The sequence below is a fragment of the Triticum urartu genome, chromosome 6, assembly GCF_003073215.2.
Source record: "Triticum urartu cultivar G1812 chromosome 6, Tu2.1, whole genome shotgun sequence".
In the NCBI taxonomy this organism is placed as follows: Eukaryota; Viridiplantae; Streptophyta; class Magnoliopsida; order Poales; family Poaceae; genus Triticum; species Triticum urartu.
This window is the reverse complement of record NC_053027.1, coordinates 20,610,016-20,623,493: the sequence shown is the minus strand read 5'-3', so window position 1 is coordinate 20,623,493 and position 13,478 is coordinate 20,610,016. Positions and strand designations below refer to the sequence as shown.

Sequence of the window (13,478 nt, the reverse complement as noted above, 5' to 3'; positions counted from 1 at the left end):
GTTCCTAGGTCACAGTTTACAGCATACAGGGGAAGGAAGCATTACACAAGCCAGAATGTGCTTGTTGTTGTTGACTTTGATCTGAAGTTCACATATGTGCTGGCTGGCTGGGAAGGGTCAGTGCATGATGCTAACATTCTCAGTGACAGCATGAGTTGACCTGATGGGATCAACATCCCCGACGGCAAGTTCTACCTTGGAGATGCTGGTTATGCATGTCGGTCGGGTATTCTTCCACCCTTCAGGAAAACTAGGTACCATCTCAACGAGTTCTCTAATAGGAACTATCCTAGGACTGCACAGGAGCTGTTTAATCTCAAACACTCCAGCCTTAGAGTAACTGTTGAGAGGGCATTTGGAGCTCTAAATAGGTTTAAGATCGCGGATCAGAAGCCATTCCACACATACTCCACTCAGGCTAAGCTTGTTCTTACTTGTTGCATTTTGTATAACTGGATCCTCCAGTGGGGCTTTGATGAACACGTGCCTGAGGAGGAAAAGGTCGAGCCTGACGATGTTGTTAGCTCCGGCCATGGTATGGAGGCATTTGACAATGATACTTGAAAGAACAAAAGGTTGAAATGGGCAGAGACAATGTGGCTTAATAAAGGTCAGTGCAGGATTTGAAGAAGATGGAATAATAAGAAGAAGCAGCAGCAGCAGTAGCAGAAGAAGAGGAAGAGAAAGAGGAAGATCTGGTAGCAGCAACACTGATGAACAATCGCCTATTTAGCCAATGGCTCTTAATAATTTGAACTGTCATTTGATAGTAGTTAGGATGAACTGTCATTTGTTTAACTAGCTGGCACTACATGTTCAGATTGTGTGTGGTAAGCTCATCACTAGTTAAAAGTGATGACAACACCTTATGCAGGTTACAACCAAACATCATGTCATATGTGCGCCTAATGCAATACGGGCAACCAAATGCCGGGTCGAAAATGATTGTGTCATGCAACTAAGGTACATACAAGCAATCAAATTATATGCATCTGGAATTTTTTTTGTCAGCATCCTCTCAAACCGGCTCACTAGAGCCAGGCTCGCAGACCAGAATTGGCAATGTAACTAAACACACCCTGAATGAACCATGAGGGGATCAGCAAGGGAAACTAGCACAATCTCTGCGCAGAAAGCATATTTACTGTCAGAAAGGATCATCCCAAAGTACAGTAGCAGTACTGTATTCTTTTTACCTTTTTTTTAGGAAAAGTAGTACTGCTCCTAGTCCTACCAGATAGACGGTGACAGTAGCAGGAAAAAGCCCATCAGCATCCTGTTGTCTGATTGTCTCCCGTCCCGGGAGCGCATCATCTCCCAGCCTCTCTCTATTTCCTCGATCATTCGCCACAACCAGCCGCCACCTACCACAGACACTCCCATTCCCCTCGTCTCTCTGCACAGCACAGCAAAGCAGCAGCAGAGTGAGTAGATCCGGGACCGGGAGGGCGTCGGAAGCAGCCGCACGCACACGTTGCTCGCCGGAGCGCAGGGGGTGGATGGTTTGCTTGCCGCGGCAGCCGCCCTATCTCGCTCACCGGCCCGGCGACCGCCTCAGATCCCTCTCGCGCGTCTAGGTACCTATATTTTTTTCTCACCTCCGTCTGGCAGCAACCAGCTACTCCCTTCGTTTCTAAATATAAGTCTTTTTAGAGATCTCAATATAAACATAAAGTCAAATAAATGAATCTATACTTTAAAATACGTTTATATACATCCGTACGTGGTTTATATAAAAATCTCTAAAAAAACTTATATTTACAGATGAAGAGAGTACTTATCTAAACTGAGTTTGACCGGCCAAAAATTTGCTCCCGTGCGCGTCTCACGGGTCTGACCGCCGGCGGTCAGGCCAGCAGGTATTAAAAATAGGACTCCGCTATAATTCTGAGGTCAGATATTTTTATCATGATGAATTAAACGTTTTTCATAATAAATTGTGTTCTTTGAGGATGGCAAGTTACGGTAATTGTCTTTGGCTCATAGGTGTATATGCATCCATTGTCCAAATACATATTCGAAAGTTAAAAAATTATGAGGAAAAATCACGCGTGCAAATTCGGACATTATATGTGCGTGCACAAAGTTTTGGCGAAAAAGGACATTTTCTGTGGCGTGTGTAAAAAAGACAATTTTCGATGCTTGTTTACAGCTATTCACGAGGCATTTTTCTGTCTTTTTTGTACAGGCCACAAAAAAACGTAATTTTTCACCGAAACTTTGTGCACGCACATATAATGTCCCGATGTACACGCGGGATTTTTCCTTGATTTTTTTTTACATTTTGAAATTGGTATTTTACATATATTTCATAATAGGTGTACACGCATCTATGAGCCAAAACGCCACGTCCGCGAGTTAGTTGGTAAATCCGCCCCAGTAAATCTTTTTGTCAAAAATTGTCGTGCTTGGAAACTAAATTTGCCATGAATAACGTCAATGATTAAAAATCGTGTTTCCGTAAAAATATCTAACTAGCTCATGGATGGATTTGTTCTTCAGAATAACATCTCCTGGTGCTGCGTCCATCACTTGATTGCTACGACTAATTAAGCACACAGGAAATAAGAAAGAGAGAGCTAGTCAAGCGAGCCACATCATGGCGGACCGGCTGGCAGTTGGTTTGTCGAAATCGGTGGTGGTGGGGGCGATCACCAAGATCCAGTCGGCCATTGACACAAGGTGAAGCGCGACCTTGTGTCAATCACGTTGGAGCTGGAGATGATGCAGTCGTTCCTCGAGGATGCCAACGAGGAGATGAAGAATAATCTGGTGAGGACCTGGGTGAAGCACATTCGCCAGCTCGCCTACGATGTCGAAGACTGCGTCGAAAATGTTGTTCAGCTGGATGACAAGCCAATCTTCTGGCGCCGGCTGCTTCCGTCCTGGATGGCGCCGCCGCTGCCGTTGGACGAGGCCGTAGAGGAGCTGGAGCAGCTCAAGTGCAGGGTGGAGGATGTAAACAACTGCTACAGACGCTACAACCTCATCAACTTCGAATCTGCTGCAGGGTCATCATCCAAACTGGCGCACGGCACGACCGCATATGAGATGCTGCTCGCCGACGCAAGGCGCACCACGAAGAGGCAGCACAGCCACTTGGATGACCTCACCAGCCATATAATCACCAACAAAGTACACAAGCACCTGCAAGTGATCTCCTTGTGGGGGTCGGCCGGCGATCTTGGGACCACGTCCATCATCAGGGAGACCTACAATGATCCAGAAATCTGTCAATACTTTGCCTGCCGTGCGTGGGTGAAGCTGGTGCATCCCTTCAGTCCCCACGACTTCATCCATGGTCTTATGGCTCAGTTCTACGCAAACTCTTGCAAAGAAGAAGAAATGTTGCAACCGTAGGTATGCATGTCCTATCGAAGATGATAGGAGTTTGAGCAGCTAGTCACACAAAAGGCGTACCTCGTCGTCTTGGAAGGCCTGTCAAACATGGTAGAGTGAGATGTCATCATGACGTTTCTTCCTCACAGCGAGGAGGGAAGCTGTATCATTGTGTCCACGCAGCAACTCGAAATAGCAAGCTTGTGCATCGGCCATTCTTACCAGATATTGGAGCTGAAACAGTTCTCGCCTCAGCATTCTGTTTGTGCATTCTTCAAGGTAAGCCTACAACACCAATAAGGAAACTTTTCTCTTTTTACTCTTCAAAGTTTGTTTTGCTGAATGCTTGGATAATACCGTCTTTATGACACACCTTAATTTGATTCTGCCTATATCCAAGTACTTTCGAGAGAAAAAAAGTATATAAAGCATTTTCATGCCATAAAACTACTTATGTTAGTGTAGCGATGGTTAAAATGAAAAGTCTACAAGCACTCAAGAATCAAGAGTGGTGCGTTAAAGAAATATATGATTTGCTACTTCAAATATATTAGCTTGGCGTGTCCAATATTAGTAATACACAAATTCACAAGAATTATTTGGTGTTAGTTGATTTCTTGCCAACTCTAGAGCATACACGTATTTCGATATTTAATTTTAACCATCAATTAGACCAAAACTATATGAACTATGTGCCGCAGAAGCTATATCATGGAATTCTCTTCGAACATGAATTCAGTGCTACAACTTTCGTAGCGCGTACATAGCCCTCATATAATTGGTCCATCAAATGATCAAAACTGAACCTCAAAATAAGCGCACCTTATATTGAGGCGGTGGAGTATTCTTATGTCCAGGACCTCAACTAGACTTTGGCAGCCTCCCTTGAAGCTGGATATCTCATAATCATTTTGGTTTTGTCTCTTCGGCATATTTGTTGGACATGTTTTTGGAGAGGTTTTGGTTCCTGCTGGGCACACTTGTTTGATGGGCTTTCGGCATATCCTCTTCCTCTCGGACAATGCTCAACAGGAACAGGGTTATAGACACCCTTGTTCTTATCATAGGCTTTTAGTGAACTTTGTCACAATAGGCACTAGCTGAGCTCTTGCAATCCCATATATAGGAACATTCATTTTCTTCCGGCAATGCCATCTGTGTCAATTGCCTAGCATAACATGAAATTTTCAGTTAATTAACTGGCCAAAAATATTTGTCTTTTTATAAAAGTGGCCATAAGGCCAAGCTCTGTAGAAAGATGTCCAAGAAAAATCAAGGTTCATTGCTAAACACTGAGTGCTTCTTCTTCTACCTCTCCCCACGCGCATACAGGAACCAAGGGTGCGTAAAGCAAGCCAAAAGAGTGAAGCGGAAGATTGGATGACGGATCAGCCCCTTGTTGGACGTGAATCACAAATAAGAGAACTTCATGAGTATGTGGGTGAAGCACGCATCAACTCTTCCCATGTGGTGTCTGTATGGGGAATGGCTGGCGTTGGGAAATCATGTCTTGTCAGACACTTCTACTTTGAAATGATGCTTCATGGCTGCCAATTTGATAAGTTCAATTGCGTGGATGTGTCCTACCCGTTCAATCTAAGGAGTTTCCTTCGGAGCTTACTCTCAGATTTTGAATCAGGAAAAGACCCCATTCAAGAGTGTCGCCACCTTCTGGAACAACATAAGTGCCTTATTGTCATCGATAGCCTCCGGTCTAGAGAAGAATGGGACTTGATACAAGCAGCTTTGGTATCTGGAGCTTCTAAAAGCGTTATCATTGTGATTACGACTGAAGCAAGCATCGCTGCATACTGCACAGAAAGAATATAACTCATGTTGAATGTCCAAGGTCTACAAGCTCTTGCAGCCTTTAATTTCTTCAAAAAGGAGGTATGTTTACGAGTAATGAGTATATTTTGTTGAAGGGAGTTTCTAACTAGTACCTAATGCCATGCTTGCATGAGTTAACACCTCTTGCATTAGTTCACGGTTCTCCCTTCACTCAGGGATATCAAGAAACAGCATATGTCGTTTTTATTGAATTGGTAGATCCCAATGTAAATTGTGCACTGTATATTCAGGATGACAGACTGCATTTCAAAAGTACGTATGTGATGTTCAACTTTAATTATATCATGTGCACGTACAAGAAACAAATATGGACAAATCTGACCAGTTGAACTTGATGTGTTGGATGATAATGGCAAACAAAACATATATATGGTCATACTCCACTAGTTTCATTTATTTTTCTAGTTGTTCTCTTGAATAGGTGCATGTATCTTGTGTTTTTAGACAGCTCACTTTATATTCTGCAAATGTAACACCAAAATCAATGTACATACTTAGTGTTTGCATACTGCCTGACATTAATGTTTAATTTTTTGAGCAATAGGTATGCAAGAAAAATCCATTATCCCCTTTGAAGGGCAACAAACATATGTATAACCTACAAGAACTTATTCTGAAGTGTGGAGGTTTCCCTGGAGTAATAACTGCAATAGCTGGCTTATTGGCCACAAAAGCGGGTGAATGGAAGGATGCAGCAGAATCTTTGAACCGCAGATTTATGCACCATCTAGAGACCGACCCAGAGTTTAATGGTCTAGGTGGTCTATTTCGTCAGATGCATTCCATCATACTCAATCCTCCAGATTTTCTCAAGCCATGTATCTTCTACCTGTTAATTTTTCCTCGAGACCTTGGCATTCAGCGGAGGAGACTTGTAAGGCGTTGGATCGCGGAGGGCTACTCCAAGCAAAGTGTGGAAAGACACGCGGAGGAGAATGCGGCCAAGTTCTTCTCCGAGCTCGTCGAGCTCAACATATTCCAGCAGGTACAACGTTTGGCCAGCACCAACACAATACAAGTTTATTATCAGGTGAATAGTTTCATCCGCGAGTACATCTCGAGGCGGGTGGAAGAGAACCTTGTGTACGAACTCAGCGGCGACTGTGCAATAACCACCCAAGGCAGAGGGCGTCACCTTATCATACTGCGATGCTGGCACAGAGACAGAGTTGTGTTCGAGAGAGCAGACTTCTCACGGCTATGGTCACTCACAGTGTTTGGGAAGTGGGAGTCCTTCTTCATCTCCAAGAGCATGAAGCTTCTCCGGGTACTTGATCTCGAGAATACTTTTGGTGTGAAGGACGCGATCTCGAGAAGATGGTGAAACTGCTTCATTGCCTGAAGTTCCTTTCTCTACGAGGATGTCATGAGGTCCATTATCTGCCAAGTTCATTAGGTGACCTGAAGCAGCTCCAGACTCTGGACGTCAGGCACACCTCAATAGTTGCCCTGCCGGCGAGCATCACCAGGTTATACAAGTTGCAGTACATTCGCGTCGGCGCCAACTTGGACTCGGAGTCGACACCCAGCTGCTTACCAGAGATGTGCAGGCGTCCTCACCTGGCCGGTGCTGAGGCGCCCAGAGGGATCGGGAAGCTGACAGAGTTGCACACACTCGGCGTCATCAATGTCACCGCTATAGAGGGGATTGTTATCCTTGAAGAGCTCAAAAAGCTCACCCAACTGCGCAAGCTTGGACTGTCCGGCATCAACTTGAAGAACAGCGCCAAGTTTTTGTCTGCTATCTCGGACCACGCGCATCTCGAATCCTTGTCGGTGTGGCTGGACAAGGGCAATGAAGGTTGCCTGGATGACATCAACCAGCCCCTGGAGAACCTTCGGAGCCTTAAGCTGTATGGACTCGGAGAAGAGCTGCCTGCTGCTGTATCATCGAAGGACCTTAGCAAGCTCACGAAGCTGGACCTGGGAATGGCTGCTTTGGCGCCAAGTGACATGGACCACCTTGCCAGGTTGCCCAAACTACGCATCCTGCGACTTCATGTCAAGCAGTCCAGCATCCAATTTTGTACTGAAGATAGCGAAGGAGGGGAGTTGCTCAGCTACGAGAAGGTGAAGGTCCTCGAGATATCCGGCAGCTCCGCCGGCTTACACGTGACCTTCGGATCGAAATCGATGCAGAGTCTTGAGCATCTCAAGCTGGATTGCTCCAGCTGGTCATGGTATAAACTTTCTGGCCTGGATCATCTGTCCGGGGTCAAGGAAGTCTTGCTTACGGGCACCGAGGATGAAGCGCTCAGGACCAACCTTCAGAACCAGCTGCGCAACCATCCAGAGAAACCTACTGTCACGCTTGCTTGAGAGACTAGCTAGCACGCTCCTTTCTTTGTTTTCTTACCGACCACTAGCTCGATCCAGTCCTTTTTTCTCTCTTTTTTCCTTTTGGGGTTTGTGTTAGTTTTCTTTTGTCCTCAACTAGCAAAGTGGCCCGCTCGATGCGTGGGCTAGAATTTTTAAATTTTCACTAAGGAGAACCTATTATCTGATTTATGTAATGAAAATTTTAAACCATATGTGATGGTGTTTACAATATACGACTTATGCAAACATAGTTTTGTCTTGGGTATTTTTGGTTATTTACGGACATATAAATATATATGTTGTCCATTTATCATTTACATTTTACTGTACTTTTTATGATCAGCCGTGTTATGCAAAATATATCTGTACCATTTCTTTGGCATTTTAATCATTTCACATTTCAATATTTTTCTTTAAACACAAATTTAATAGTTCTCGTTTTCGTGTAGGCCTAGTTAAATGTGTGTGCAATATCGTTACGCTTCTTCGTAAGTAAGCATAGAATGTAAATAGTTAGTAAGTATGGCTCACTAAAGCATTAGTATGGAGAACAACTGATTCAAGAACACACCATTTTCGTCTATATTTTTTCTTTTGGAGTCGGAAATGAATATTAGCCATACATAAATACAAAATGTTACTGACATGCGAAAGGACTTTGGTTGGTGCAAGTGGCTTCACTGCAGTTTTTTTCACTATGAAATATGTAGAACAGGGAAGTCATGGAGACCAACTAACATCTTTGATGATGAACAGTAGAAAAGAAAAGTTTTTGTTGCTACTTAATAATTGAAACATCGAGGTCCAAACACTATTAGATTGGATAGTCCTCGCAAATGCGAAGGCATCTCCTCTAGGCCCTCCTTGGTTTGCCAGATTCTAAAAACATAATAATTTTTTTCATATCATACACCAACTATATCAAAAGATATAATCCTCTTAATATCTTTATCTCATTATTCTTTGTAGAAAATTTTAATAGAGGTTTCGGAGGATTATAGATTACGTTGGAATCAAAAGAAATTTCCTCTGTTTAACTTGCACTCTGTTCCTTTTAACCAAAGGTATGAATAATTCCACAAAGAGAATCGTTCCCATTCTTGTGTTTTTGCTGCACTTTTCTATGAACCAAAGTGACCCTTAGTGAGTTGGAAATATACGAATTAAATTTAGGGTTTCATGGATATCCGTATTACACGATACGGAATAACAGGGTTGTATAACTAACGCAAATATTGTGCTGAATAACTTAAGAACATTGTGTATTGTTTTACTCTTTACCGCCTCCATTGTATATCATTGATATACGAAGTTCCTTGTATTCTACCTGATAAGCAAGGTATAAGAAGAAGCCATGGCCAAAACACCCCAACCTGGAATAGGATAAGAAATTACTAGTTTTTATATTTTCATAAAATTTGGTAAAAGAATGCATGAACAATTTTTTAAATGTATGAATACTTCTTGAATGGTAGAAGCATTTATTTAAAATAAGGCAAACTATGTTTTAAACTGCAGTAACATTTTTTAAATTTGTTGTATTGGATTATTAGAAAATATAAACAAAAGGATGAAAAACGGACATATAACAAATTAATGAACCAAGCAATGAAGGAGTACGCTACCGGGCCAGCCCACTACTGCATGGATGGCCGAATCCAGCCTACTACCGGTCATTCTCGCGTTAGGTATATGATATAAACGTTGGGTGCGGCTATGTATCGCCTAACACGAGATATAGCGCTCGCTCGCGTCAGGGATCGTCGTAAGTCGACCGGCCATGAAAAGAAGGAGCTCCTACACAGCGACCCACGTGCTGCAAAAAGAGGGCAGCATGCGGCCCCCTCACTCCCACGCGTGACCTTGGTGCGGGATGGGGCTCCTTTTTTTCCTACATTATTTTATTTTATTTTGTGTTATTTTCTTTTTTGCCTCTTTAATAAAGCAATTTTAGAAAATAATAATTATTGCAAGAAAAATGTTAACGAATTCAAAAAAAGTGATCACTATTTCTGAAGAAATAAATATGTTTTGAACTTTCATAATAATTTTTTATATTTTAATGACCAAATCTTGAGTTTGGATGAACATTTTTTGCATTTTGATGAAGATTTTTAGTAATTTCTGAACAAAATTTTAATTAATAAAAATATAAAATTGATGAGAAAATTTTAAATTCAAAGAACTATTTTTTTAATTGATGAACACATTTTGAGTTTAAGAATATTTTCAAAATTTATAAACATTTTTTATTATGATGAAAATTTTCAAAAAATTCCTGAACATGTTTGAATTTTATGAACATATTTTGATCTCAATGAACAAATTTTTAATTTTCTGGATAAAAATTGATTTTTCTAAAATGTTCACCGATTTAAAAAAAATGTTCAGCGATTTCACAAAACGTTCGTGAATTTAGAGAGAAAAATAAAAAATGTAAAACAAAGGGAAAGAAAATATACAGTTCAGAAAACAAGAAAAGAAATCCCGGTTTCCCGGTTTAGGGACAACCCGGAATCGGCAGGCCCGTAATAAGAGGACCACGCGGACGAGGGAGGGTATGTGCTAGGTCGCGGTGGGCCTTATTTGACGCTCGTGGGCGTCAAAACGTCGTGCCTCCCGCTGAAGGCGCTCAAAGTTGGGCAGGCCCACCTAGGCGCTACAGTTTTTCTGTTTCGTTTTTCGTTTCTTTTCTTTCTTCTTTTTTTCCTTTTTCTTTTCTTTTTTATGTTTTCAAATATTTGTTCTAAAAGGTCAAATATGGTACGGAATACCAAAACATGTTCTCATTTCGAAAACCTGTTCACAATTTTAGTATATTATACAAAAAGTTCAACGTGTATTGCAAAACTGTCCAATGTACTAAAAATTGTTTAGTGTACATCACAAAAATGTTTAATGTGTATTTAAATTTTTTTAAGAGTATATTACAAAAATGTTCAATGTATATATGAAAATTGTTCAGCGTATATGAAAAATTGTTCATGTTTTTCAAAAAAAATTCAACTTCTCAAAATTTGTTGGCGTTTGTTCAAATATTGAAATTTTGCACATTTTCAAACATTAGTCGCATTTTCCAAGAAATATTGCAAAATAAAAAAACGGATTTAGCATGCAAAATAAGAACTCTAGCTGCATACTTAATGGTCAGCGTTGTGGTTTAGGTTGCAACAGTTGCCAACCCGAGCGGCCAACAACCGCAGCTTTGTAGTAGGTGGGCAGGAGTTCTACTCCGCACCGCGGCTTTCTTTTTCGTGAAGCTTTTCATTCGTTACCTGCGAATGGGCGGCCCATTTGCACGACCTTCAGAAAACCCTGCGCCAAAGCTGCTTCATTTGACGCCAACGAGCGTCGAACAGGAGCTCTCCTAGGTCGCTTCGTATCGACTTATGCGCGAAATAGGATTCCATACTCACACACCAACTATGATCTGCCGGGCGTGGCTATGTATCGCCTGACGTGAGCTATATCGTTTGCTCGCGCCAGGGATACTCGTAAATAGGCCGCCGCAGGTAGGTAGTTCTTCCTTCGTTTTTCTTTGTCACATTTTGGCTTTTATTATTTTCTTTGCTTTTGCTACTTTTTCTTATATTTCGAAAAAATATAAATATATCTATTATAAAATTATTTTTACATACAAAAGTGGAAACTGTTAACCATGCATTTTACAAATGTTAAACCTGTATAAAAAAGGTTCTCATGTATACAAAAAAGATACAATGTGTATGGTAAAGTAGACATAGAAAATATATGTTTTCAAAAATGCTAATTTTATGTTATAAATATGTCATTCTGATGTATAAGAAAAAAGTCGAATTTATATGAAAGTAGACATAAAAAAGATTTAAAAATATCAATCAAAATTATAATCTAATTAAATATGAGTATAGAAATATCCTGATGTGTACAAAAGAATTAGAGTGTTTATGGGAAATGCCGACATTAAATGTGAAATTGTATATGCAAAATGTTAAATGTGTATATGAAAAAGTTGCTAGTGTATACAAAAAATGTAGAATGTCCATGAGAAAAGAAGAAATTCAAAACATTTTTTTCTTTCAAATAAAAATAATGTTTTACAAATATGTTAAACATGTATGTTATAAATACTTCATTCTGATGTATAAGAAAAAAGTCGAATTTATATGAAAGTAGACATAAAAAAGATTTAAAAATATCAATCAAAATTATAATATAATTAAATATGAGTATAGAAATATCCTGATGTATACAAAAGAATTAGAGTGTTTATGGGAAATGCCGACATTAAATGTGAAATTGTATATGCAAAATGTTAAATGTGTATATGAAAAAGTTGCTAGTGTATACAAAAAATGTAGAATGTCCATGAGAAAAGAAGGAATTCAAAACATTTTTTTCTTTCAAATAAAAATAATGTTTTACAAATATGTTAAACATGTATATGAGAAATGTTTAAGGGATATATAAAAATTCTCCTAATGTATACAAAAATGTATAAAGTGTATATGAAAAAATGTAGACATTGAAATTATGTCTTGAAAATATTAATCATTGTATTTGAAAAAAGTTAATTTTGTACACGAAAAACGATGAAAAACCGCCGAACGGCGAAAAAAACAAAACATAACAAGAAGAAGAAAAACCCAAAGAACACTGGACGTAAAGCCAGGCCGTACCTGCCGTTGGTCACATTCATCCTCCAGAAAGAGCTCACCTTCATCGAACGTAGTTGTTCTGATCCCGAGCTCACATGACCTCGTGTGAATAGTAAAATAAAAAAAAGTTCCAAAAGAAAATTGTGTGAATCTTTGACAAATGTTTTCAAAGCTTGCAAAATTTCAACACCATATGACATTCGTGGAAAACGTGACAAAAAAAAAATCGATGCTCCAAAACGTTATTTTCAAACACATTTTGGAACGTCGAATTTGTTTTTTTGTCACATTTTACGCGAATGTCATCTGGTGATAAAATTTTGCAAGATATGCAAACATTTGTAGAAGTTGTACTTTTATTTTACTGTTCACACGAGCTCATGTGAGCTCGGAGTTAGAACATCACTTTCGACCTTCATCCTTCTTTTCCCGGCAAAGGAAAATAGCAGAGCCGGCTGCATGCGGTGGATAGTGTTTCACCGTAGCCATATACTTCGGCTGTTCAGGCACCGACAACCTAAAGAAACTCAGCCCGCGATGTTCTTTATCTTAAAGAGCATTGTTGCTAACTATGAACAAAAATAACGAGAAAAAACACCGAGAAAGGAAATTTTATCTTAAAGAGCATTGTTGCTAACTATGAACAAAAAGAACGAGAAAAAACACCGAGAAAGGAAAGTGCATTCTACCATCATTTAGTAGGCCACCAAAATGAAGAAAAAGAATGAGAAAAAATGGAGGTGCGGGGAATCGAACCCCGTGCCTCTCGCATGCGAAGCGAGCGCTCTACCATATGAGCTACACCCCCGAATCATGTCCACGTCGGGACGCGAGCCTAGATCATCCATACAGGCGCCGTCGGCCCTGTTGTTTTCCGAGCTACTACCATGAAGCGCCGCCAGGATGTGTCGTTTCAATCCAAAGGCCTCCGTAGATTCCAACCACGCCGAAATTTGCGGCCCGGAGCTCAGAAACCTTATCTAGGATCCATCGGTTTCGTCTTCCTCGACAACGGCACTAAGGCGGCAATGGCTTTAGGGGTAAGAGGCAGAGTACGGCGGCCGCAGCCTCGTCGTACACCTGTGATGTTAAAGCACGTGTGCGCTCGTTTCAGACGCCAGCCTATTTCCTCTCCACGGCGCCAAACACCGGCATGTGCCCCAAGGCTGTGGAAAACGTCATCGAGCCGGCAACTGCAACGGTCTATTCGGTGATGGCGTATGGTGAGACGAGGTGGCGTAGAGCTTCTTGATGAGGATTGTGCTTGAATATATTCTCCGCCTCTTTTCATCAATTCGGACGTTTAAAACAACTGGCTGGAGTATGAATTCA

General features: G+C 40.8%; 1 non-coding gene and 1 pseudogene across 1 annotated transcript; one reads left to right on the top strand and one right to left on the bottom strand.

The window, feature by feature from the left end:
• The first annotated feature begins 1,318 nt into the window (after nt 1-1,318).
• Nucleotides 1,319-7,826, top strand: LOC125517151 (annotated as a pseudogene).
• Nucleotides 7,827-12,881: 5,055 nt separating this feature from the next.
• TRNAA-CGC lies at nt 12,882-12,954 on the bottom strand. Its single transcript has one exon. It is a non-coding gene; the product is annotated as a tRNA-Ala (tRNA).
• Nucleotides 12,955-13,478: the final 524 nt, after the last annotated feature.